At 40.8% G+C, this 25117-nt stretch overlaps 1 protein-coding gene across 13 annotated transcripts in view; it reads right to left on the minus strand.

Annotated features, from left to right (window-relative positions):
* The window catches only part of ATP2B2 (ATPase plasma membrane Ca2+ transporting 2), a 409505-nt gene that overhangs the window by 239094 nt on the left and 145294 nt on the right, over positions 1–25117 (minus strand). The window contains exon 1 of one of the 13 annotated variants that reach the window (XM_027701188.1): positions 325–458. The exons of 10 other annotated variants lie outside the window; for them this stretch is intronic. The gene's annotated coding sequence lies outside the window, so the exon portion shown is untranslated. Of the gene's footprint in view, positions 1–26; positions 203–324; positions 459–25117 lie in introns of those variants that run through there. 2 more of the 13 variants (XM_027701189.1, XM_027701191.1) reach the window with 2 other exon arrangements.

Raw genomic sequence — 25117 nt, forward strand, 5'->3', positions numbered from 1 at the left:
AAGATCATGCTGAATTTTCAACCTACCGAAGCCCAGCGAATGCTTTCTGATGCAAGAGTGCCTTTTAGCTATGCAGTTTCTCTTTGACCTTACAGAATAATCTACACGAGTTGCAGCATTACCTTTGCAGAGATTCCCAGGGCATGAACCAAAACCTAATGCATCACTCAGCCTCCATCCACACCATCATCTTGGCGTCTTCCCCCCCCCCCCCCCCCCCCCCAAGCAGCAAATCGCCAAATAAACAAGCTCAGAGCGGAAAGGGGGGAAAGATCTTTTATTATCATCATCGTTATTCCCATGCTGGGGGATGTCGCTACTTACTTGGCTAAGGTATCATCGCCAATCCACCGCGGTTTGGGGTTTAGCCGGCGGAGGGCTCAGGGCTCGGCATCGGCGCGGGGTGGGAGCGGAGCGGCGGCCGCGGAGCCCCTCTGCAGACTGAACCACCGCGGGGCCGGGGAGGGAGCGCGGCGCGGCCGCAGCATCCCCGCACCGCCGCTGCCCCCACCGCCCGCTCCTACGGCACGGCCCCGCACGGCACCCGCGGAGAGCGCGGGAGAGCCGCCTCCGGGAGGGGGAAAACGGACTGAACCACCATGTTGTTTGTTTGTGATTTTAATACTTCCCTCGGGAGAATGACAAAAACGGAAGATGGCAAACTACCAGGAATATGCCACTCGGCTGGGGAGCGGGAGAAACCTTCAAGGACAAGGGCTGTCAAGTCCTATCGCTGTCGTTTGGGGAGGGGGGGGGGGGGGGAGATGAAAGGTTGGATAGGAAGAGGGGCCTGGGAACGAGGGCAGCGGCGCATCCCTACACCCCCGGAGCAGGCGCAGGATGCGGCGGGGGCTTAAACCCCGCAGTGCCCGATCACTAATTCCACCCTGACAGCAACGGCAACATGTCCGTGTCGCAAATTGCTTCATAATCACCTTCTGCAAAGATAACAGCTTGCTCTCCTTTCCCTTGCTCTCTTTCTATTTATATAAGAACAATGTTGATTCCAATGAAAATAGCCAAAAAAAAAAAACCGAAAAAATCCTTGCAAGGCTGTGGCGTTTGTGTTGTGTTTGTGTCCCTGCCATGCCTTCCAGAAATCCAAAACCACACAGGAGGAACACACTAAATAGCCCCCTGTTTAGTTTGGTCTGGTCACATCGGCATATGCTGTAAAACCATACAAACACTGCAAACATGCCAGAGCAATTCTCTGCTCTTCTCTGCCTTTTTCCTTCCAGCCTTACACTTTGAGGAGTCACTGCATTTTATTTAGAGCTCCTTCTCTGAGTTATCATGTACCTGTCACTTTGAATTCTTAGCACACCCAGAACTCAGAAATGTAAAAGGCTATTTCAATGGAATACCGTGTTATGGCACTGCAAAAGAAACCCAAGTCCTAAAAATAAGACAGAAACATCAGCTTTAGAAAGCATAACATTTTCTGTGTATTTTCTTTTTTTTCAAAGCAAACTGAGATCATTACACGTACCACGTCCAAACAGCAACTTCAAATTCATTCCCTCAAACCATTCAGTCCCGATAGTGACTAAACGCAGGAAAATATCAGGGTTTTGGTAAATAATGTATAAAACAGTACAGATAAAAGTTGGGATCTGTTCTGTAGCATCCTAGGACAGCAGTGGCTCATGACTTCACTCTGCCTTGGACAGAGTGGGCAGTTGCAAGCGAGCACACCTCCCTGAGCAATAATAGGAGTAGCTGTGCTGATGCTCTGTCATCCTGCCTTACTCGCTGCTCAGAATATCAATTCAGCCAGTTAAACCAAAACTCTGCACTGCACCAAAATGGAAGCTATTTAAAAAAAAAAAAAAAAAGAAAGAGCTAGGACCATTGATCAGGAGTTTTATCTATGCTGATCAATATTTTTTTAATGAAGTAAAATGTAAATTTGGACTAGGATCAATGCAGATTTTTCTCATGTGAAACTGCCTTTATCGTTAGGAAGCTACAGGCAATTACATGCATGCCAGGACAGTAGATGCAGTGACTTTGGGTTATATTAAGCAGAGAGACGTGTCCCCTTTTCCTTAGCAAGCCTCCAGTACAAGCTGCAGCTGTAAGGAGTGTGCAGTGCAGCTCAAACTGAATTCTAGCATTGAACAGAACAGTAACAGAGCAAAAAAAGTGGTCTATTTAAATACGTTGTGCTTAGGTCCCAGACCCATAAATGTTGGTGACCTCTACTGCTCTGTCAGAAAAGCAGGAAGATACTGAAATAGTCTGCAATTATCTAGCTACTGAAATTCATTTTTTTTTGGTACAAATTTTAAAGATAATTTGAAAAGCAGTAAGAGGTTGATTGACACAGTACCAAAATACATTAGAGATGATTCTTTTCTTTACACTGTCTTTCCTGGAAGAAGAGAGGAATAGTTTAAAGAAATGAAACACAGCATAAAAACTTCTTCCATACATTTGGCTGTTGCCAGTTTGAGGAGTGCTGTTCTCAAAAACTGTGTGTCACTACAGAAACTTCAGACCAGATACAGAACCATACTATATATACCAGAAAATACTCTAATTCTTAATTTTGATTAACAGAATAGACAAGGGAATAAGAAAAGGAGAAAAATATTTAAAAAAAAAAGTTCAAAAGGAAAAGAAAATCTTAGTTTGAACATATTATTATATACAAAATCCACCCAATTTTTCACATGGATATTCCCAGTGTTTATTTAACGTAGGCCTCTGGTTCTAACTCCATCCCAACGCTGCCATCCTGCAGCAGCAGGAGGCCAACCACTAAAGCTGAGCTCAATCCCAGAGGATGAACTTTCTGGAGTAGGAATTGAGCCCCTAAATTCTGGAGCACACTGGAGGCTGGCCCTGTTTGTGAACCAAGGAGCTGGGAACGAAGAGGAACATTGTGTGTGTCCCTACTTAAAGCTGCTAAGTGCAAACTCCTCAGAAATGCTACAAACCCTTGGTGCTGCTGAACACCACAGAACGTCCCCAGATCCCAGAATGGGTCAGTCTGGAAGGGATCACAGAAGACCAACCTCTGGTCCAACCTCCCTCAAGCAGGGCCATCCTAGAGAACACCAGAAGCAAATACCAGGAACTTCTCCCGTTCCTGCAATAAGGATGAGGTTCCAGCTGCAGGGCTTGGTCCGTGCTCCCTACCCTCAAAGTTACAAGACCACTATCCCAGGGAATAACTTCTGTCCAGATGAATACAGCAGCACCTCACAACCAAAGCTAAAAATAGCAATTCCACCCCCAAAAATGGACCATCCAGCAAATAATACAATAGTAACATCCTGAGCTCAGAACTTAAAGGGTTGGGGATTTTATTAATTATTACTTTTGGAGTACAACTGTGAAAAAGGTAACATTTTCCAATTCACTTGGCTTTCAGCAGGTGCAACTCAAAATGGCTGCAGTGGTGGCTGATGCTTTTTCTAGATATTTCATCATCAGATTTAATAGCAAAGCACTGCAAAGCAACAAATCATCTGAACAGTGCCTGTCCTGAAATGAGGGTTTGTCAGTGCATCTTCATGCCTATTAAAGCATCCAGCATCATATTATTTAGCTTTGACAGAAGAACAATTTAACACCTTAACTTGGGGTCAAGGAGTGGAAATGGAGCAGAAAAGTGGAATGGAAAATAGAAAGATGTTCCTTGGGACTAAGTTTAAAAAACACAACAATGCTTACAGGATGTGAAAGGAATGAGACTTGACCTGTTGAGCTTGAACTGCAACTTGAAAGAATTGCCTCTCCAGTAAAAGTTCAATTGACAATTCATATTCAGAGGCAAAAGAAAGAGCCTACCTAATTTCTTTGGATAAAAATTTAATCCTGTGTGTGCTGGTGATAGACATCATAAGCACATTTCAAGGTCTTTGATAATTAATGACAGGAAAGGCAGGAACATAATTTTAATTCCTCTTTCAGGATCTTGGGGACCAAGACCTCCTTTTTGGTGAGGTTGTCCAATCAGAGGAATGGCACCGGAAAGCAGCAGCAGATTTCTAATATTTTCCTAATCACAACCCAGATACTTAAACTAGAACAGCAGACTGGCAGCCTTTCGTATTTTTAAATCTCATTTGCTACATTTTAAAAACAAGAATTAAATCTGTTTTCAGCCTCGGTGTTTCTCCAGTTTGGTAACATCGTGCAGTAATATTTCTGCAACGAAACAGCTTGCGTTTCCAAACCCTGCAAACATGTTGTTATCCTGGGAAGCAACATGACCTAATAAAAGAAGTGGAGGAGAGGGACCTCAGAACACTCAAATTCAAGGACTTGCCCTGCTGTTCCTTGCCTATGAGATGTTAGTAGGTCACTTGATCCCACTGTGCTTCAATTTCCCTAACTATAAAATAAGTATATTCCCTGGTTTCAGTTGCAGCAGTTGGAAGCTGTTTGGTTGGTTAACTCTTTCCCACCTCGGAGGGAAGCTGTTTGACACACCTGAGTCTACTCAGGGAAGTACTGAAGCCCAGGAGACAAACAGAATTCCTGGGGGTGGGACAGGGTGATCTCCACAGGTCCCATCCAACCACAACCATTCTCTGTGTGATTTAAACCACGTAAGCTCGCGGCTGCCTTGAACTATTTATCTACCACATTTGTTTTACTGTATAAATTATTACTTGTTCTGACTGATAAATTATTGCAGTTCTGATCAGCTCACTTCCTTTTCCAGAATCCCAAGTTTCTCAACATCTGAAAGGAAAACCACCAGCCGGCCACCACTGCAGTTCCCTCCCCTCCTTCAGTCTCTACCATCTGATGTCTATGAATACACAATGTTTTTGTCCTTTTATCACCTAAAAGCTATGCCCAAAAAGACAGATGTCTGCAAGGCTGGGCTGGCATTGCTGTCCCCCTCCCTGCCACAGTATTAGTGTTTGCAAAACAAAACCAGACTCTCAGGATCACCCAAGCAGGAAGAAAAGTCACTAGGCCATTCCAAGAAGAACAAAGCCTAAGGAAAGCAGGGCCAACTAGAAGAAGCATTACTAAGCCTGAGCTTCCCAATGAAGTTTAAATAAACCTGGCTTTACAGCCACAGCCTAACCACAGCAGTGACAAAGAAGCATCTTAACAACCTCCTCCAAAGGGATCTGTACCTGCAACATCTGGTACAGCTAAACCTACATCCACCACTGAAATCAGCTTCTTCATGATCTCAACAGATGTGCCTAAGAATATGAAAACTGTTATACAAGCGTTCCACTTCCTTTTTAGTTTAAAGACAGAATCTTCCATATCACATGTGGATGAGAGAAGCTGTTGACACTCAGAACAAAACTTAATCCAGAGACTGGCCTACCAAGAGAAGGTTGAAGAACAACCTGCTGAGGGTGCCATAACTTGTAGGAACTGAGAATGAGATAGTCAGTGTGCTTAGGAATCACCCTTTCATTTAATATGCACTTAAACCCTACAAATGGGCCAGTTTTCAAAACAGGACTTGTGCCAGCTGCCTTCTAGCATTAAACTTTACTTAATATAACACAGTGATACGAGTAGGGGGACTCAAGTCATTTGTGGCTTTCCACAATATGAGCTCCCTTCTCTGTGTTCTGGAGGGAACTGTTACTTTTCCCCTGCAGTCTCATAACATTGGGTTTTTTTGGCCCTGATGGAGATTAGAAATGTAATCTAAATTAATTTAAAGTCAAATTATAGGATTATACAATCAAAAGGGATCACATCAGTTCCCATCAAACTACAGATTTCAAACAACCTAACTTTGAAGGATGGTTGGAAATAAGGCTGAAACTTTGCGTGAGGAGAAGGGTTACATGGACTCCTCTCTGTATCACACCAAAACTATTCTCCCAGAAATAGCCAGGGAAGTTTGGATAAGAATTTTAGTTCAATGCTTTCTCCTGATATCGCTGATGCAAAATACTACCACAGTGGTATAGGGGTTGTTTTTCCTTCTTACTGGCCAACCCTCTGTACAGGAAACCACTTATCTGCCATCTGAAAAATGTGTTCAGAACAGGATGCATTTGAAGGAGCATCCTCTACCATGACATTGTGTTTGACTGCGACATGAATATGAACCTCCAGTTCAGTACCCCCTTTCCATAGCCAGGTCATGCTATGATCTTGGATTGCACCTTAAAAAAGAAACCCAGCACTATTCTATTTCAACTGCTCAACTGTTAACACTCATATTTCAGACAGATTAGACAGTAATAAATATTAGCACAGACTTAAACTACAAACATGGTCTGTTAACAATATTATTAAGAAAATGCATCCTCCTTTGAAAACATTCTTTAAGCTTTCGTGCTTCAGTGTATGGACTTCTCATACATACCTTGATATCCTTATTGTAAAGCTCATTAGGCTGACACAGTAGCTACCACTGTAGCCTTTCTATCAAATGGCTGAGAAGTGAAGCCTGGATCAACCTTATTTATTACTCTAGTAAAAGCAAATTATTAACACAAAGGGAAATAACAGTGGGACAAGGTTCAATCACTGCCGACAATTAAAAAGGGCCAACAGAATTTTAGCAAACTGTGAAATAAGGAGTTTTGATAGCTCAGCAAATGATACAACCACGATACTTAATTCCTAGTAATTAGTCACCTCGAGTGAATTACTTGTGTTATGTGGAGGGTTTTTCCAATATAATAAGATAAACGTCTATGTTTAGCTTAGTGGGTAAAGCAATCTGACCTGTTAAGCTTTGTTAAGCCGCAGGTATCAATGAGCTGGTGCTGGCAATCATCCTGCATGGGGAACGTGCACACCCCGGGCAGCTCCCAAGTCAGCCAGGAGCCCCATCCCGGGAATCACACAGCCACCCCAGGCTCCTCAGGGGGCTGTCCCCACACCCCAGGGCTCTCCTTGCTGCAGGGCCACAGAGCCCAATTAAAGACATCAGCTCTTGATGTTCCTCTGTGTGGCGAGAAGAAACCGAAGCCCGTCTGTCAAATAAATCACTACTTACCTCAGGTGTTCTTCCCTGTCCCACAGCCTCCTACCTGGGAAAAAACCAGGCAGTTTGTGCTGGCTGACGTCAGCAGGGCTGGCACTGCCACCTCTCTCTCTGTGGTGGCTCCAGAGCCTCCAAGGGTTTCACTGGACTTGGTTGGAATGTGTTGGTACACTCCAAAATGGTTCATACCAGCCCTGTCCTTCCCTTGCATGGCAGGATTTGACAGAATGGCTGCACTTCAGCCAAAGCAAACACAAAAAATGTGTGAACTCCAATAAATCGCTCCTTTCAATTCCACTGGAATATCTGGGAGTACCTCTACCAACAGCCATTCCAAGAGTTTAAACATATATGGAGTCAAACCTGATCTGAAATTACCACTATGGCCACTTGTGGCTTTTATATATGAATATTCCACTAAAAGAACTCACAATTTGTATTTACAATTTATATAGATTTGAAAAAAGTGTTCAAATCCTTTAGCAAAGAATGAGCTTTACAATGTGAAAGCTTAAAGAGTTATTGGTATAGAAAATTTACTTACAACACATAATTTGTACAAAAATATTTATTCACATTTAAATATTAAACTAAATATCTGACACAAATGTTATTGCAGTAAATATATACAGTATATGAAATAAAAATACACTATAAATGAAAATTGGTTGGGAATCAGGCTTGGCTTTCAGGACTGAACCATGTCATGCAGATCCATTAGCTGTCTCTCAACCCCAGATTCAATACTATGAAGCAATAGTTATGACAATTTTACCAAAATATCAGAACTTTTCAAAGTAAATGATCTTAGGGCTTGCCAAGACTAACAGGAAATGTTCTATTCCTTCAGAAGGAGTTTTAAAAAAATTCCTTGTGTTTGGTCAGACAAGGGTCAAGAAAGGATTTAGGGGCAAACAGTGCATGGCAGCATCTCCTCTGCCCCCAGGGATGCCATAAAGTAGCCAGGCAATACAAGAACCAAAATATCAACAAAAAAGAACCCAAAACACTCTCATTGCTTCACAGAACCACAGAATATCCTGAGTTGGAAGGAATCCACCAGGATCATTGAATGCAGCTCCTGGCCATGGTGGATCACACCCAGGTTTAACCTTCCTCTGAGCACAGACTATGAAGTTTGAATGATTTATTGAATACCTTTTCAACTCCCTTTCTTCAGAGGCAGAATTGTTGCTCTTTTCTGCACCAGTAACGACCGGTTTTAAGCACAAAGAACAGGACGTGGCATTTTGCAGGGGAAAACAAAAGTATGATGAAATATTTCCCTGTGGGTTGTTTGTCAGCTCACGTCACAAATACAGCCAAATTCCCCTCCACAGGGCTACAGAGACCACCAGGAAGTGCTCCAGGACCAGCAAGAAAATTTGGGAGCCCAGAACTCAAGGCCTCATCCAGAACTTGCCCATCTGGATGAGTAACGTCATCATTACCTTTTTCTAGGGCTATCTCACAGACATGATCTCTTAGCAAGGTTTTTGTTCCAAAAAATCTGTTGGATGTCCTCACGTCCAGTAATAAAGGTGCAGATTATAGGAATAAAATCCCCACAGCCTTTGCCTGTCAAACTGCCATCCTCCTTGTTCCCTGGAGTATGCCCGTACCTGATGAATCTGTGAAGATCATGCTCACATCCTGATCTCCATAAACATATATAATGGGTGAAAATAACAATAATCAAAAGTAAATTACTAGTAAATAAATACGAACTAGAAGGTTGAGAAAATAAATCGGCAAAGTTTGCTTAACCTATTCCAGAGAAGGGGAAGATGAGGGAAGAGAATTTAAAGCACTTGTAAACCAAAGCCAAAAAAGCATAATTCTTTTCTGCTGTTTGCACTGTTACAAGGTGGTTTATGGATGGGCTGGTCTGATAATTTAGGGTTAGTAAGCATTCATCTGCCATTTCAGCTTAATAATTTGAAAGTGTCCAGCACCATCAGAAAAGCAGCTCCTACTCAAATTCTACTTGAATTCGCATTGCTTAGTAGACATTCCTGTATCTGGAAGGATTCCCTGATAATTTCTGTATACAAATAGTCTTTTTTTTTTCTACCCAGCATTGTCCTACAAAGATGAACTGCATGCCTCAGTTACATATCTTGTAGTTGAGTTCTCTGAGTCAGACATACCAGTCTCTAAAAATATCCAGCTTATATTTTCAAAAGCCCAAGGAAAAGAAGATAATAAGTAATGCACATACTTGTGTATATATATAATTGTATACAGGGAAACTACACCATTACCTTCAAGGTTAGGATTAAGACCTATATTTCTTGCACACTGATGGCAGTGTTCAAAGATGTTAGTTGACCTTGAGGATAAAAATAAATTGTGCAGTCCTGCATCGTGTCCTCAACTTATTTCACTAAAGACATCTAAATGTTCTGTGCTTACATACCATAAAACAGTTAAACACAGCTATTCCATATTAATTATATTTAATACTCCTAACTTCGATCTGTGGAGAGGAAAATTGGGTTTCCTGAGAGCTGCTGCAGCTTCCAAACATCCTCTTATTCACAAGCAACAGAGATGCTTACTGTGTTATATTTAGATAAAGTAGTGATGAGAACCCTCAGCATATTATTTGTAAAATTAAATCCCACTGAGGTTTTTTTTCCTCTTGCCATTTCATTAATTCTAGCTCAGGAACAACAATGGAAGATCATAATATGTGTAAGAGATAAAATAATAAAATATACAATGTAACATAATTCAGAATTCTATGTTTTCTACTTTTTAAAAAAATGGAATTTTTGTAACTTCTGTGAATGGGAGAGAAGACTGAAATAAAAAACTTCTGAAAAGCACTAAGATGATTTAGCATTGACTTTCCAGTAACTAATTCTGTAAAGAAACACCTGAATGTTAAGCTCAACTATGCTTTCAAAAAGGCAATAATTTCTCAAAGAAACATTTTACAGAGGCTGTTAGCCTTTGATATTTGCTATTTGACAGAAATCCTTAATGAAGGACCACACTTGGTGCCCCCAGCACTGGTAGCAGGCCAGGGTGGCACCTCCAGTGTTCCCCTTCCCTGTCCTGCTCTCACTGACCCCACGGAGCCGCCTCCGAGGGCTTGAAATTGTTGGAGCTACCCAAGCGCTGCTCTCCAGCAACCTGATCCAGCTCCTATTCAGTGCACTCAGCACAGTGAGTTACAACACTTTCTGTTCCCAAAAGCAATTTAACTTGCTAGGAAGGAAACAGACTGTGCATTCCCAGGCTTTACCGGGAAAAAATTCACAGCGACTCCACACAGCGCTGGACAAGATCACAGGTCAACCCGTTCCCGGAGCTGACAAATGCACAGAGTCCTGGAGTTGTCCAAAGGAATTGGTGCCAAGGGAAAATGGTGTTCCTTGGTTGTCAGAAAGACCATTTTATAGCCAAATAAGTGTCCCATGTGTATGCTAAAGGCCAAAACACCCATCCCATGCCAGATTTGTAGCCCACCCCTCACTAATGTCACCTGAAGCCTTGTTGCCGATTCCAGCAGAAAGCAAAGCCCTCCAGACTCCACAATACCATTCAGAGAAAATATACAGATACAAGAATGATTGTTAGTTATTAGGGGAATTAAAAATAAAAAAGAACATTTTCTTTATTCCTCTAAAATAGTTGAGAAAGTGTCTCTGTGATGCCTCTTCTTCCTCCCTACCCGGACCATGAAAAAATTCTGATGGTTCTGAAAACATCTTTTTATTGGACATCATTTATTTTGTCACAGTCCAAACTAAAAATAAGTTTAAATATAATTACACAGAAATAAACTCAAAGTCTTATCACATTAATAATAAACAGAATAAGTTAATTTCTTTTAGAGTATATAATTTCCCTGGGTGTGAAAGAAGGGATTTCTAAATCAGTTGAGGAAAGAATGCATTGGAAGGAAGGATGACCATTGTTTATGAGGACGATGTTGGAAATCATCTAAAATCCCTCAATGTTTAAGGATCCCGTGGAAAAACATGAGTAATACAAATCAGAGATACAACAGAAATAAAGTTGAGGATCTACACCAGGATATTTAATTTATACAAGCTTTGGATCCTATGTTTCCTTGAAGGTAAAAATAATAATCCCCACAAGCAAAGGGTAAACATGCTGAAATCACAGTCTGCAAAGAGGAGAATTACCTCACTTGTAAGAAAATTCGGCTTTTTTTCTCCTGTTTCATGAGAAAACCTAAACACATTATTTGTTTGGGCAACATAAACAGGGAAAGTGATTGCAATGGTGTTCCATCAGTGAAATACACGGTGTGTGTTTGCAGAATCAGCATGAGAGGAGCAAGTCTGTGATTTCAATCTCCTGAAAGGAATGTTAAACCATTACAAGGCAATGGAGGCCTGGCACTTAGGTTTTCCTATCCCTTACAGAACCAATCCAAGTAGTTATGTTAAAACACAACTAGTGACTTGTGCATTCAGCAAGAAGAACTAAAAAATTAGCCATTGGACACCCAAAACCCAGCATCCAGTTAAGTTTAAGTAATACAGTTTTACAAAGATTTAACAGTGACTTTAAAGAGCTCTTTGGATTTCTCATTTTTTTAAAAGACTTGAGACCTCAAGATCAAGAGTAAACTTAGTCAGAAGTTTGATTTTCAAACCAATAGCCCATCTTTTATAAATATGGCACTTAATGAAATCAGGCATCAATTTGAGATTATATGGAACAAACAATGTGATATTCAGCTCTTCTCTGGAGGTAATGTAAGAGTGACATTCAGATCCTTTACTCCCTTCCTCTCTCACTCCATACTTTGTCTGTAAATAACCGTTTCCACATTTATAAGCTCTAATAAGATCCCTGTGGAGATCTCTCAGATCTCCTACACACGCCTTACATAAAATGTTGCCTCTCCATCACCACACAATCAGCTCCAGCTCAACAAGACTACAGAGATGTATATTTAGCTGTAAAAGAATGAAAGTTAGCACAGCTTATGTTCAGTTATATCATCCAGAAAAATACTGGAGTGAAGAACTGAGCAATTAATCTGTGCTGAGTTCCACACTGTCCCAATTATATAATCAGCACCCTAAAAGAAATGTAGGCATGTCCTCACCTATCCAGGGACCCCTGTGTTTCCACTTTCAGTAGCAGCTGCCTGTCACCAAGATCTTCAGCCAGGACAACACCTTCCATTCAGAGCTCAGTTCTACTCCTCACACTCAAACTGCCTCCAAGATACTTTGTGGAAATACCACCTCAAATAAAGTGTTTCCTCTCCATCCATCTGAAACATTAACTGAGGCTCTTTTGAGCTCTGAATTTGCACTTGCCTAACAACTCTGAATTCTTCACAGCATTAAAGAAGTAGGGGTTCACTCTGCTCAATAAATTGGGTGGGGGAGAGGGGTTGCTTGTTTAAAGCTTCTCAGTGAAAGCGTCTCCAGTTGGGTACCACAGTTTGTGTCTGCAGCAAACTTAGCCAAAGCCACAAACAAGCCTATGATGATAGAAGGGATTTCAAATAGAGGGTGACCATGCTGCAACAGGATTAGCTCAGGGCTAGGAAGATCTAGATTTAATTTCAACATCCATCTCAAATTCTCCCTGTAACCTTGACCAAGTGATTTAGTTTCACCGTGTCCGTTTCCTGTGTATGTACATGATAGATCATCTCCCAAATGTACAGTGAGGACAAACAGAAGATTGCTAAATACTCAGATAATATTTCAGGATTGAAGGTCATTCACAGACAGATACAACCTACCAGGTAAATATAAATAAATATTAAGTAGTCAAAGCGCTCAGGGAATTTTATTGTACTCTATTGCATTGCAGCAAAAATTCAGAGGTGTAAACTCAATTTCCTTGTTTTACTGAATATAACCACACAGAGCTGAGGAGGACTACAGACTTTTTCCAGTGAATTCTTCAAAACATTGAACACTTTCTTTTCTTCTCATGGATTAGAAAAACCTCAAAACTGTTCAAGGGCCTTTGGCCCAATTTTTAATCTGCACACATTCTGGTCAATTCTCAGAACACTGACTTATCAAATGAAAGTCAATACAAGAGTGAGGTCCGAAGGAACCCCACCTCAGCTCTTCTCTCTGATGTCATGAAGCAGCTCCTACTTTTCTAGCTTATCTTCCACATTCCATATTCTTTGCTCCTTGTATTAAAAATTACCCTTATTAATTAAATTATATTTCCAGATCTCTTCAGATATAAAACTGAATTGTAGCTGCTTCCTCAGATTTCAACTAGGATCATTAAAAAAAACCAAAAACAAACCACGAACAAAACCTGACACACTTCAGAACATGCACAACTTTTTTGTTTAGGGTATGTAGAACTTCTGTATGAATTGAGCAACACCTAGAGCATCTCCTCAAATCCCCACACAGAGAATCATTTAGGTTGGAAAAAGCCTTTAAGATCAGTGCTTCAGAAATGCCATAAACCCCTCCAATATTAGGGTGGGGGTTCTTTCTAATACAATCTTTATGCAACCTGTCTTCTACGAGCTCCCAGTAACAAGCACTGACCTGAAGAGTTTCTTTTATCTATATGGCCACTATTTAAATTTGAAAAACATAATGCTGACAGCCCTGCTTTCTGTAGGGATGCAATTCCAAACTTTACTCGTACACAAACACTGGCAATGGGACCTCACCCTCTGCACATCCAGATTAGTTTCTTGTTTGCTCCACAAATCCCAAATCCCGGTGCAGTGCCTGTGTCTCTGCTCGCTGTCTCACTGCAGGGGCTCCCTGGCTTGTGTGGAGGAGCTGCCTACACAACCAACAACAGCAGTTGGCCTTCCTGCCAACAGGGTCCCGTGCAGGATGAGGAGGGAACACAGTGATGAGGCTGTAGAGACAGCAGCAAACAAGCCCAACCCACCACACACAAAGGCATTGGCTCAGCGACATCAGTGGTACCACGGTTTAAAAACCTCTGCTCCAAAAACATCCAACTCCTCCAGAAAAGACGAGGGGAACAGGCCTATTAAACATCCCAAAATGAAAACTCCACGTAATACACAGAAACATCATTGCCCAGCCTGCTGGTGCCATTGTATTGCTCTACAGAATGTGAATTTGCAGTCTAAGGAACCCAGGCTGTTATTTACCAAGATCAATTATCCAAACACAACACCTTCAGTCCTGGCTGCATCAGTCTGCTTAAAGGCAGGAATAGTTAGAAGTCAGGAATTTTGATCTCAGCCATTTCTTTCCAAGGAATGCTAAAGCGTTCAAGAAACAACTGGATGTGGCACTTAATGCCCTGATCTAGTTGACAGGGTGGTGTTCAGGCAAAGTTTGGACTCGATGATCTTGGAGGTTGTTTCCAACCTTTATGATTCTGTGATTCTAAACGGGAAGCAAAGGACAACACAAAAGCTTTTAGAATTGTGCAGGTTCCAGCAGGAAGATCCAGACGGTGCTTAGCTGGAAATTTAAAACAAATTAAGAGATGAGAAAGAAAACGCCCCTTTCCCCCACTTTTCCAGTGTGGCATCACTGTTTCCCAACAGCTTCTTCTATTGTCGCTCTTTCACCTCTGTAAACAGAGTTGAAACCAAAGGATGCTGCTGTTCCTTGTGTTCTACAAAGGCAGGTACATCCCTTCATCACTGTTTCAAGTGTGTTTTGCTTGGGATGTTTTTATAACCTTTTTCCATTGACATCTTTTCTTTCCTGTTCTGGATATCCTCGCTGTGTGCACAGGTAGCGTCCAAGGGAATGGGATATCAACAAAGTAAATGAGATCTTTGCTCCTTTTTTGTTTTTTTCTCTAATTAATCTGTGATTTCAGGTTTTACCAGTCCTGCTTGGTAAAAGACAGCAAATTCACGCTCTCACAAGAGAGGTGTGAGTGGTTGTTGCCAGGTGGCTGGCAAAAAACTGATAAGAGTCTGATTAGCCAAACCTTCTCACAGGCGTAGGTATATTACAGAAGCAACAAAGAAAAAAAAAGGAAAAAAATAGTTTTCTGGTTCACAGTCCCCCTTTGATTAGGATTTGTTTTTTTGTCACTTTGATTGCATTCTGCTTCCCTTCCCTATTCCAGAGTAAGTAAATACCGGGGTTTTTCTTGTCTGCCTTGCTTACAGCACCCGTTTCCTTAATTAACCACTCGGGGGGTGCAGAGAGGGTTTGAAAGACTTAAGGCCCCGCTCTGCTCTGACCTACCACGCTGACGTCAGGTGAAATTAGGTCAGCATAAAAGTGTTAGTGAGGAGGAATAAAATCCTCTATCTCATTTCTCTCCTTGAAACAGCCACCAAATCAGGGCATTATTTTCCATCTCCCATCCTGTACGGTTGCGGTAATTTGGATTTTCTTCTACTTAGCTGAGCAAGCGTGAGGGAGGAGGAGGAGGAGGAGGAGGAAAAGGTACTAATCTCTTTAGAAAGCAGCACTTGACACCCAGTGTGTAGGTGATAATGACTTCGAGGGAACTGACATAATACCGAGCATTTACAGGAGAGTGAAACTTTGCTGTAAGAGGAGCCAAGGTCCACTGAAGCGATTAATTCATGATTTTTCTTCTCTCACACCGTTAGAAAGCCACAATACGATTAACTCTAAAGCGATTCTACAGTTGTTCAAACATCCACAGTGAGAAATGACAGCAGTATCTCAGCCCACCTGGATGCCTGGAAAAGTAGCTACAGTTCACCTTACTTAATTCTACAGAAAGACTGAAAATGTCACCTATTACATTTGAAATCAGAAGGAAAGAGTGCACATTCTTCCACGCGGAAAGAAAAAAACAAAAACAACTCAATTAAGAGTGGTAGAGTAGCAAATACACAGGAAGCAAATTTAAAATGAATCACAAGATGAACATCCCCCAGCTCCCGACACTAACTCTTTGACACGATTAAGCTAAAACTGTCCTTACAGAGGGAAAGAAAGATGCAATAGCTTTATTTACATATAAACAATTATTCAACTGTAAACATAACTCACACACATAGGAGTTAATGGAGAAAGCATCAACACAGCTATCGACTATACTTTAGCTCTCCTCTTCAGGTGTCAAGGAGCAATTATAGTCTCTGACAACTTGGGAATTCTTAAATATTCCCCTCTTTATCTGGACTAACTTGTGCCACTCCTATTTCAAATACGCTACACTGTCTCAGGTCTGAGTTTGCTTTTTTTTCTTAGCCTGGACCCAGACGTATTTGCACAAAGTGTGTCTGAGCAATAGTACAAAACTAAAAATTAACTAGGAACATGTAACTTTATAGAGCCTATCATAAAATGCCCCTAACGGCCCCATACTGCCTGAACCATGGCCTCTTTGGAAATCCACAAATGTTTGCTGGAGAATTGTACATGTCTCGCCACAGCAAATCTCAGATCCCAGTGCAAGACTCTTTGCTAAAGCACAACTTGTTTTGAGGCAGAATTTCCCTCTACTCCTGCATATTTTCCTGTTCAGATCCCGCTTTTGCCCAAGACGCCAGCCTCCATTCTCTGCTCCCAACTTGCACCTCTAAGTTTTCATTGTACAATTGTGTTATTTGGCACATGAAGAATTAGGTTAAGTGGTAAATTATTACCTTATCTTTGCAAGATGAATTAGGCCTAGACACAAAGGTGCCGAAAGTAATTATCACATTAGATGAGGCATGGCAGGGCTCCCGAAGTTAACCTCTGCACAGCTATGGCAGGTACAGCTGTGTGTCTGCTCCTGCTCTGAAGTTTCTCTACACTCCTATTTCTCATTCACAGGTGACAAATAAACCTCCTGATCCACACTTATGTCTCTGTGAGAGTCACACTGCTCCCTTAGCCAAGAGGAGCCTCACGATAAAAAAGCTGCAGGAATCTTTGGGTTGTTTCATTTTGCTGTTTGGATACAGGTTCTAGAGGTTCCATACGACACTATTTTATGATGCAAAGCATAAAGTATTTCAATTTTGAAGTTAAGTACCTCTTTTAGCCCAAATGGAGCACATCCAAGCAGATCCAAGAACTGCTTTCTGCCAGAGAGAGCTGTGCCACATCCCTCCTCCTCCTGGGATGCTCAGATCCCTGCTCCCCACGTGAGACCACTGGAGATTGTTTTGACCTCAGGGGGAGACATTTCAGAGACCTGTATCTACAGAAATTTTATTTCAGTCTTCCTGAAGCTCCATTAAAAAAAAGCTTTTGCTTTTTTTACCCCTTTCCTACCCATCTCACTAGAGGGTTAAATGCAGGAAAGAAGTGACAGGGAGAAGGAAATGGGATTCTTTTTCTACTTTGGTCAACAAATATTCCATCATGGATCTTAGTTTCAACTACAGGCCATTATCACTGCTCAGGGAAAGCATGGTCATACCCATCAGCCCCAGGAATAAGCAAATCCAGAATGGAAGCCAACTGGTGCAATGGCTCAAATGCAAATTTAAGGTCACAAGGACACAGAAGTTTTGAGTCTGCTTTCTGCATTAATGACTTCTCTTAAAGAAAAACTAAAAAAGGATGAGAGGAAATATGAAGAACTGAAGCTTCTCCTTTTAATGCAAATGTAATTGAAAGTGCATTTGCCACAGAATATTCACTGGGTATTAATCCAAATGCTAAAATTACATGTAATATTACAGTGTGACTGCTGTCCCTGGAAAGAATGGAGCGCATCTGCTACATAAGTAGTTCTTTGAACAAAATCACTTACACACCTTAGTTTTTAAAGTTCAGATGGGCAGCAAGAGAGGAATAAAACTGTTCTCCAAGCACTTTTCCTTCAGAGTCAGCTTGGAGTTGTTGCCTCCTTGCAGCCTGAGCAGGACTCAGAGCAGCTCAAAGGCGAGTGCAGGAGCCAGGGCAGGACTGGCACCACGACTGCAAGAGGAGGTGAAATCAAAAGGCCAATTCCCATTTTTTCATCAGTCTCAACCCCACCAAACCTCACACACGTGCCAATGCTGAAGGTAAATAATCCCCTTCCACAGGAAGGTAATTATGCCATCGATAATCATTCCTCACTGACCACAGAGTGTCTCTAATTTCAAGCTATTAAACTCAATTGCAATGTCCCAGTGGAGAACATCTATATGTGGTGCATATTTGCTGGGAAAAATCAGACATAAATCACTTCTGCTCAGGAAACTACGTGGTGTGCACTGGTGCCAAAAAGTGAATTTTCTGTATATCTCAGAAGTTTTAGCCTCTTTCTCTAGTTAGTTCTCAAGGCTTTTTACTAATATTTCCAACAATAGCAAATACAATATATATTGGCATAGTCTCAACTATGAAGTTAATGTTTAATGAAGTTATGCACTCCCAGTTGTTGATATGTTCCTTTCAGCACCTTTTGTACCAGGTATTTATTACAACCGTATGGAACCGTGACAAAAGCAAACAAATAAAACCAAACCAAGTCAGCTGCAAACTCTGCAACGATTTTTAGCAGAGCTGTGAAATGGTTAAAAAGTTTCCCTAAATTCTGTTTTAAAAATCCCATTTTAAAAATTGCTACACGAAAATCCATGGCAGCAAAGCAGTTCCCCAAAAGCCATTTTGATTAAAAATCAAAGCAGCTAAACTGTCACAGAGGCTTTTGGGAGGAGCCAGGAGGACTGGAGGTGATGTGGCTGCTTTTCTAAGAGCAGCTGCTAGATGACCTCCCCACAGCAGCCTCTTGCAGTGGGACCTGCCCGATTTCACTGCCCTGCAAGGAGGCTCCTTGGACTGGGAGCTCCTCCCGACAGGTCACAGCCAGAAGGTGACATCTGTATTTGTACAGCACAGACTCGTTCACCGAGATTTGTGACATGTTTTGGGTGTATCTCACAGCCAAGGCACCACAATCTTCCCGGGAATTCTGCTTCATTGTGCCACTGAAGAAATCAGAGGCAAAGTATTCCCAGAGAGCAGGAAAAAAATGGATGAGCTTTTAAAGCTTCTGCTGCATTTGAGTTTGGGTTGTTCAGATTAAACTGCTTTAACAAATTAAAGAATATTATGTATTACATATATATATATTGTAAAAGACAAGACCGAGTAGCAGCCTGTACAAATTCCCGAACACTGGAATTAATCTGTCATCTCACAAGGTCACCATCAATAGGGAGCAGCTCTGGCAAAATAAAAGGTGACGGAAAGGCAGAATGAGTAAATAAATCAAGGCTCAATATTGCTTTCTAGGAAATTGTATTTTAGTTTAGATGATGTTCTGCTATGTAAGATGTCTCTTCGGTAGGGAACAAGGTCAGGAATAATACTGCACTAACCAGTAGCAAGTAAAACATGGAGATTTGGCGCAGTAGATGGAAAAAAAATAATTAAAATGTTTTTTTTACATCACTCACATAAAATAAGTAAACTATATAAAAGTCTCCTTATACTACATCCCTCTGAGTCCATATCTTTTCCAATATGCACCTTCTATTCTAAATATATTTTCAGCTCTACCCTTCAGCCATCAGTTGAAATTAATATCCTCTAATCCTTTCCAGGTATAAAATTAAAATCAAAAGAAAAATGCAATTTCTACAGAGCCCAACAGCCCTTCTGAAATGTGCTGTGCTGACACGTGGATTTCAAAAACACATTAGGACACTTTTGACCTTTTGCACTTTCAAATCAGTTGCAGTAAAGATATAGATCATTTTGCAACAGAAGTTTGCATAAAGTATTAAGAATTGCCTCTGGGAGAATTTTCTTTTATTTCTGATACAAGTTAAAGAACTACTTTAGGAAAATATAAAAATCACAAAATTGAAGTTTTAAAGATCTATTAGAAAGAGCTGTTAAATCTGAGATTGCAGAATTACTCAAAATCTCTTTATTGCGTTGTGGCCAATAATATTTGTCTCTTAAAATTCACACAACAAGACAACTCTGGCACCAAACAATTTACAGTCTAATTTACAACATGACCTTATAAGTCCATTTAACAAACAATTAGAGGTAGAAAATTAGCAGAATAATCCCAGGGAATATACTTAAGACATGGAAAGAATTGCTGAGGTCTCATGGCAGAGTCTTTTTCCTTCATATTAAGTTGTTTAGATTCGCTGTCCTCAATCTGATGGGGAATTAACAGGTGTGATGTTTAATGAAATTCTGTAAGTACTGTGAATTACAACACTGACTTGGAACTCCATGGGACTGGCATTGTAAAATTACTGGCAAGACTTCCTTTGGTTCATTAAAGCTTTGTGAGGGAAAAAAACCTCTCTCTCCCAGCAATCCATGACTTATGAGGGGGCAGCTCATTTATTGCTGGTGAAAACCAACTGCAGCTGTAATGTGATGTATGGGAACAAAGCTGACCCTGATTGAGACCAGTTCCTATTTTCCACCCAGCAAACCTTAATCCTTGTCCACCCCAAATTCTAAAGAGCAACAGAAGGACCGACCTTTGCAAACTCGACCCCTTTCTGTCACCATTCCCAAAGGTGTGAGTTCCACCTGCACCACCAGAGCTCACAGGACACGGCTTCAAATGGGGTTAAGATGTATTTGGAGCTTCCTTTTACATCCTGCCCTGCTGGTAAACAGAGGACTAATCTTTGAAAGATAATCAGGCATTTTTTTAAAGCAGTAATTTATATTAAGAAATAAAATACACCAATACTGTAAGAAGCAAGAGTGCAGGAAAGACATGGGACTTTATTTTCTCCAAATCCAAACTTTCTTTCATCCATTTATGCTGCATCTATAAATCACCATTCAAAGCACAGGACCACACCAAGCATATCAGGCATTTCTACAGTTTGAAGAAGACAAAGTTATTCCTTTCTCTGAGCACACTCCCTTTTGTTCACCTCTAAGTATTTTGTCAGAACACATATTTCCTACACCAAACATGTCTCAAATGGAAGGAGAGCTGTGAAAAGAAATAGAACATAGGAAGTACTGAAGGAAATACTTATGACAGTATTTCTGCACAGACTTGGAATCCCATCTGCTCACAAAAAAAAAGAAGTGAATATTCATAGTTGACTGGTCAGACTGTAACATCTCGGGACTTTTGCCTGGGTTAAGTTACAGCTGAAGACTATAAATGAGCAAGAAAAACAGCACTGGAGAGAGATTAAACAAAATCCTTAACACTGCATTATTCACAGCTTAAGTGAAAACTATTATTAAAATTGTTGCTTTATACTATTTTATACAATTATATTTTATACATGACTTCCTCCTGCATAGAGAAATTTGGATTATTTCTCAATAATCAGTGAGGAACCAAGTCTGGTGTAACAGAAGTTTCATTAAATTCATTCACTGCACATTCAAAACCGCAATAAACTTTTTTCAATATACTACTTTCTTTTGATTATATATGAGAAAAAGTGCTTTGTCATTGGAGGGTTTTTTTTCTGTACTTTACAAACAGTTGTCATAAATATAATCACAGTATTTTTTTGCTCATAACATTGAATTTTACACAGTACAGAACAGACTAACAGCAACTTCAAGCCAGTAGCCACAGCAATAAAAATAACTTGACTGTTAGCCAATGCAAAATATTAGGGTTTTTTTTAAAGTCACGTTTTAGAAACATTTAATTTCTCTCATTGGGAAGGAACTTCTCTGATTCTGTTTTACCCAGAAAGCTCACCCCATCCAGCCCTCGTGCACTAGTGAAAGACCTGTCCTCTCCCTTCCTTCTCCATCCTTCCCAACTAGTAAAAAGCAACACCCAAACCATTTTTGAGAGCAGTTCCTTCTGCTTAACGTGTGAGAACACATGCAGAGCTTATCTTTTGCCTTGCTGCAGTTTTACTGTTATTTTAGCTGCTTTGGATGATTTTATCTTCAGGCACCGCAAACATCTGTGGCTCAAAGCCAAGTGTGACTCTGGATGCTGCCCACAAGATTTCCTCCAGTTCCCAGTTAACCCACCGTTCCCCACTCCTGGGATCCTTCCATGTTTTTTTCCCCCTACTGCATTTTTAAAGTATGTTCTTTCCAAAGAGATCCCAATTACAGTCTCCTGATGGAGTTTTATGGATTTTCATTTAAATAGCCGGGTGGAGGAGGTTTATAAACTACCGTCTTCCCACCCATTTTATGTGAAGCCGCATCTCAGATGATGCCAGACCCCCAAAATAGCTGCTCAAAATGAATCATTCATGCAAGTTTCCAACTTCTTTTTCTTCTTCTTCAACAAGGATTGAACCACCATTGCAAGACTTTTCAAAATGTCGTACAATAAAAGAGAGCTTTTTGCGAGCACAACAAGCGTTTCACAGGCAAAGTAAGGGAAAAAATCTAAATTATCCCTTTTTTTTTAATTTATAGTATGAAAATTAGCTATGTTTTACTCAAATTTGACTACAGAAGTAACAAAAGCCTTGTCACACACAGAGTTTAAGGGGAAAAAAACTAACACTCTCCCAAGGATCAAGGCTTCTGCAGCAAAGTCAAAGGATTAAACCGAGGCTCCAGATGGGAAACAACTGAAGCTTTTCACAAGTTTAAATCATGCTGTATCTTGGGGCTGGTGATGGACTATAACATTGTGGGTATGGACAGGCACACCAACCCCCACGTGGACTCACACACATGCATTTGTGAAAAAATCCAGTGCTTTAAAGCTCTTTTTATATTCTAAATATGCAAAATTCTTGTGGTGATTTGGGGGATTTCAATTTCTGCCATTTTTCTTTCAAATACAGATTGCAATAAAATTAATTTTTCAGGTTTGCAAGGTGACCCTTTCTCCTCCTTTCTCTCTTTCTTTCATTTTTCTTCCACCTGGTGTATTTTTTTATCAAAATTAATTCAAACTCCATGAAGACAAGACGGAAAATTCTCTGATCCTTAATGATTTCATGCTTAACTATTGCAACCTCCTCCTTTAGCCTTTGCAAATCCAATTTGCTGTTCTTTAATTCTGCTCTGAAATACCGAGACAATTGAGCTGGCTCTTTACTTCGATACATCAAGTAGGTTTTTTCCTTCTTTTGCTTTCTTTGGAAAGGAAATCCACTGAAATGCAAAATCCACCACCAACCTCTGTCAAACCTCGCATCGAAATTCTGTGGTTCCCTGAATCATCCTTGTAAATGACCCACTTCTGGTTGTTATAAACCCTGGTTTAGATGCAATATCTGATCCGTAAAGTCCCTCTTGAACTGGAGAGAGAAATAACAAGTTACCTTGTTACTATTTGCCTTTCCTGGTTTTCAAGGGTGCTACTTCATGGGATTTGGGGGGGAAAAAAGAGTTTATGAGAAAACACAGACTGAGCAACCCCCACAATCTCACGACCTTGCCAAATATGTGCCCCACTGTGGTGTCGCCCCAGCCATGCAGCATAACTGCTTAAAGCAAAGAGTTTCATATTTGAAAGTTACATCTGTATCCACTGGGCACCGAGTTGGTTCCCATTTCAGTGTGTGGTTTCTCAAGCAACACTGACAGACATCCCCAGTGGTGAATCACCTACTCCAGCAGGACTGGGGACTCTGGGGACCCGTGGGATGGTGGGAAAAGGAAGGAAGAATTCCTTAGCAGCGAGTTTTGGGGGGAGAGAAACACTCAAACCTCCCCCCAACAAGCCCCACGAACAAAACCCCAAAGCAACCAAACAAAAACAACAACAAAAGACCATCAGCCCCAGCTCCTGAGGGGAGAGTGGCAGCCCAGCAGCTGATAAAAGTACCTGGGAGAAGTGGGCACAGGGGAACCCAACAAGGTCATCCTTCCAGCTTTTCCAGTAGATTTTTTCAGTACTTGGACTGTTTCATAAACAGGCTTAAAGTGCCTAATCCAAGCAATTTTCCAAAGACTAGTATGGACTCACTCCCTCCAAGCTATAATTTATATCCTAGGGATAGGTAAGGTTCAGAAGAGTAAATATATAAACAACAATAAAGACTATAGGAACTTATTCTTTGTTCTCTTTTTCTCCTCAGTGTTGCTCCTCAGCAGCCCTTTTCCCAGCCAACATCAGATGGATTCCTGCATCCCAGACAGCAGCAGCTTTACACACGGTGCCACTTCATCTCTGCTACTCAGCTCCAAGCAGCTGCTCCACCACAGCTCAGCACAAAGAAACAAAACCACTTCTTCTCTCTCCTCCTACAGTGTTTAAGCTGAACATCTGCACTTGCCAAGTCCCCTTTTTGATGCTGGAAATTCAGTGTAATTTACATTTGCCTTCATATACACACATGCTGCTTTTTATCACATTCTAACGAATCCGTAGTTTTTATCCTCCTTCCAGATGATGTTGATGGAGAGAAGAAACTCTGTACTGCACATGAGGAGCTGGACAGCTGTTCCTGAGATAAAAAGTTTGGGTTTTTTAAACTGAGTACAGAAAAGTCCATTTAGTGGACTATAGCAATATAATGTTTGCATTTATAAAGCCAGTAGCTGGTGTAATTTATGTTCCCTTTTGTTTGGGTCTGGGCAGAAGGGTTCACAGCACATCATTCCATGAAGATTTAATAGTGAGTGGTAAACCTCTGCTTACATTCTCATTTTTCAAGAGATCCTTGAAAATATAATCCCTAAAATAGGGATGTAAAGTTGCTGCAAATAAGATTAAGAAAATGTTCACTAAATTCAGACTAAAAAAGTCTGAATTTCTACTATAAATCTCTACTATATTCCAACTCAGTTCAGGTAAATCACTCTGAACTGAGCCTTGGCATTTCCAGTGCTCTTTCACTTTAAAGGAAAGAGGGAAAAACCCACCAACACAAATCCAAAAGCAGCCCTACAAAACCCAGTCTTCCACCACACTCTCTTGTTCTGAATTTAACACCAATTCAGTTGAGTACTGGTACCAGGAACTGGCACTAAGTGATCTGGGCCAATATAACCTAGAAACAGCAATTTTCATTTCTATCAGATAATTGAGTTTTGCAGGACAAGTGATGATATGTAAAAATTCCATAGCAGCTAATCAAAGACAAAACTTGAGGAAGCAGCAAAAAGCTTCTAATGAAGAAATATATTCCACCACAGGTGGCAGGAAATTCTAGCTACTGATAACAAGTGCTATGGGGCTCTGGCAAAAAAAGAAAATTAGCATAAACATGAAGGCAAAGTAGTGATAGCACCAAGAAAAAAGCCTCAGAGCGCTCTCCAGAAGTCTATCATGAGAATCAAGTGAAAAGTAGTAAGTAATAAATTTGCATTTTGTGTAAGACCTTGCATTTAAACATATTCTTAAATATTTTTTGTTTGAGTATCTGGCTGCAGACCGTGTGTTGCTTACATACACAAA

Source organism: Neopelma chrysocephalum, unplaced genomic scaffold, assembly GCF_003984885.1.
Source record: "Neopelma chrysocephalum unplaced genomic scaffold, ASM398488v2 Primary Assembly neopelma1_151, whole genome shotgun sequence".
Taxonomy (NCBI): domain Eukaryota; kingdom Metazoa; phylum Chordata; class Aves; order Passeriformes; family Pipridae; genus Neopelma; species Neopelma chrysocephalum.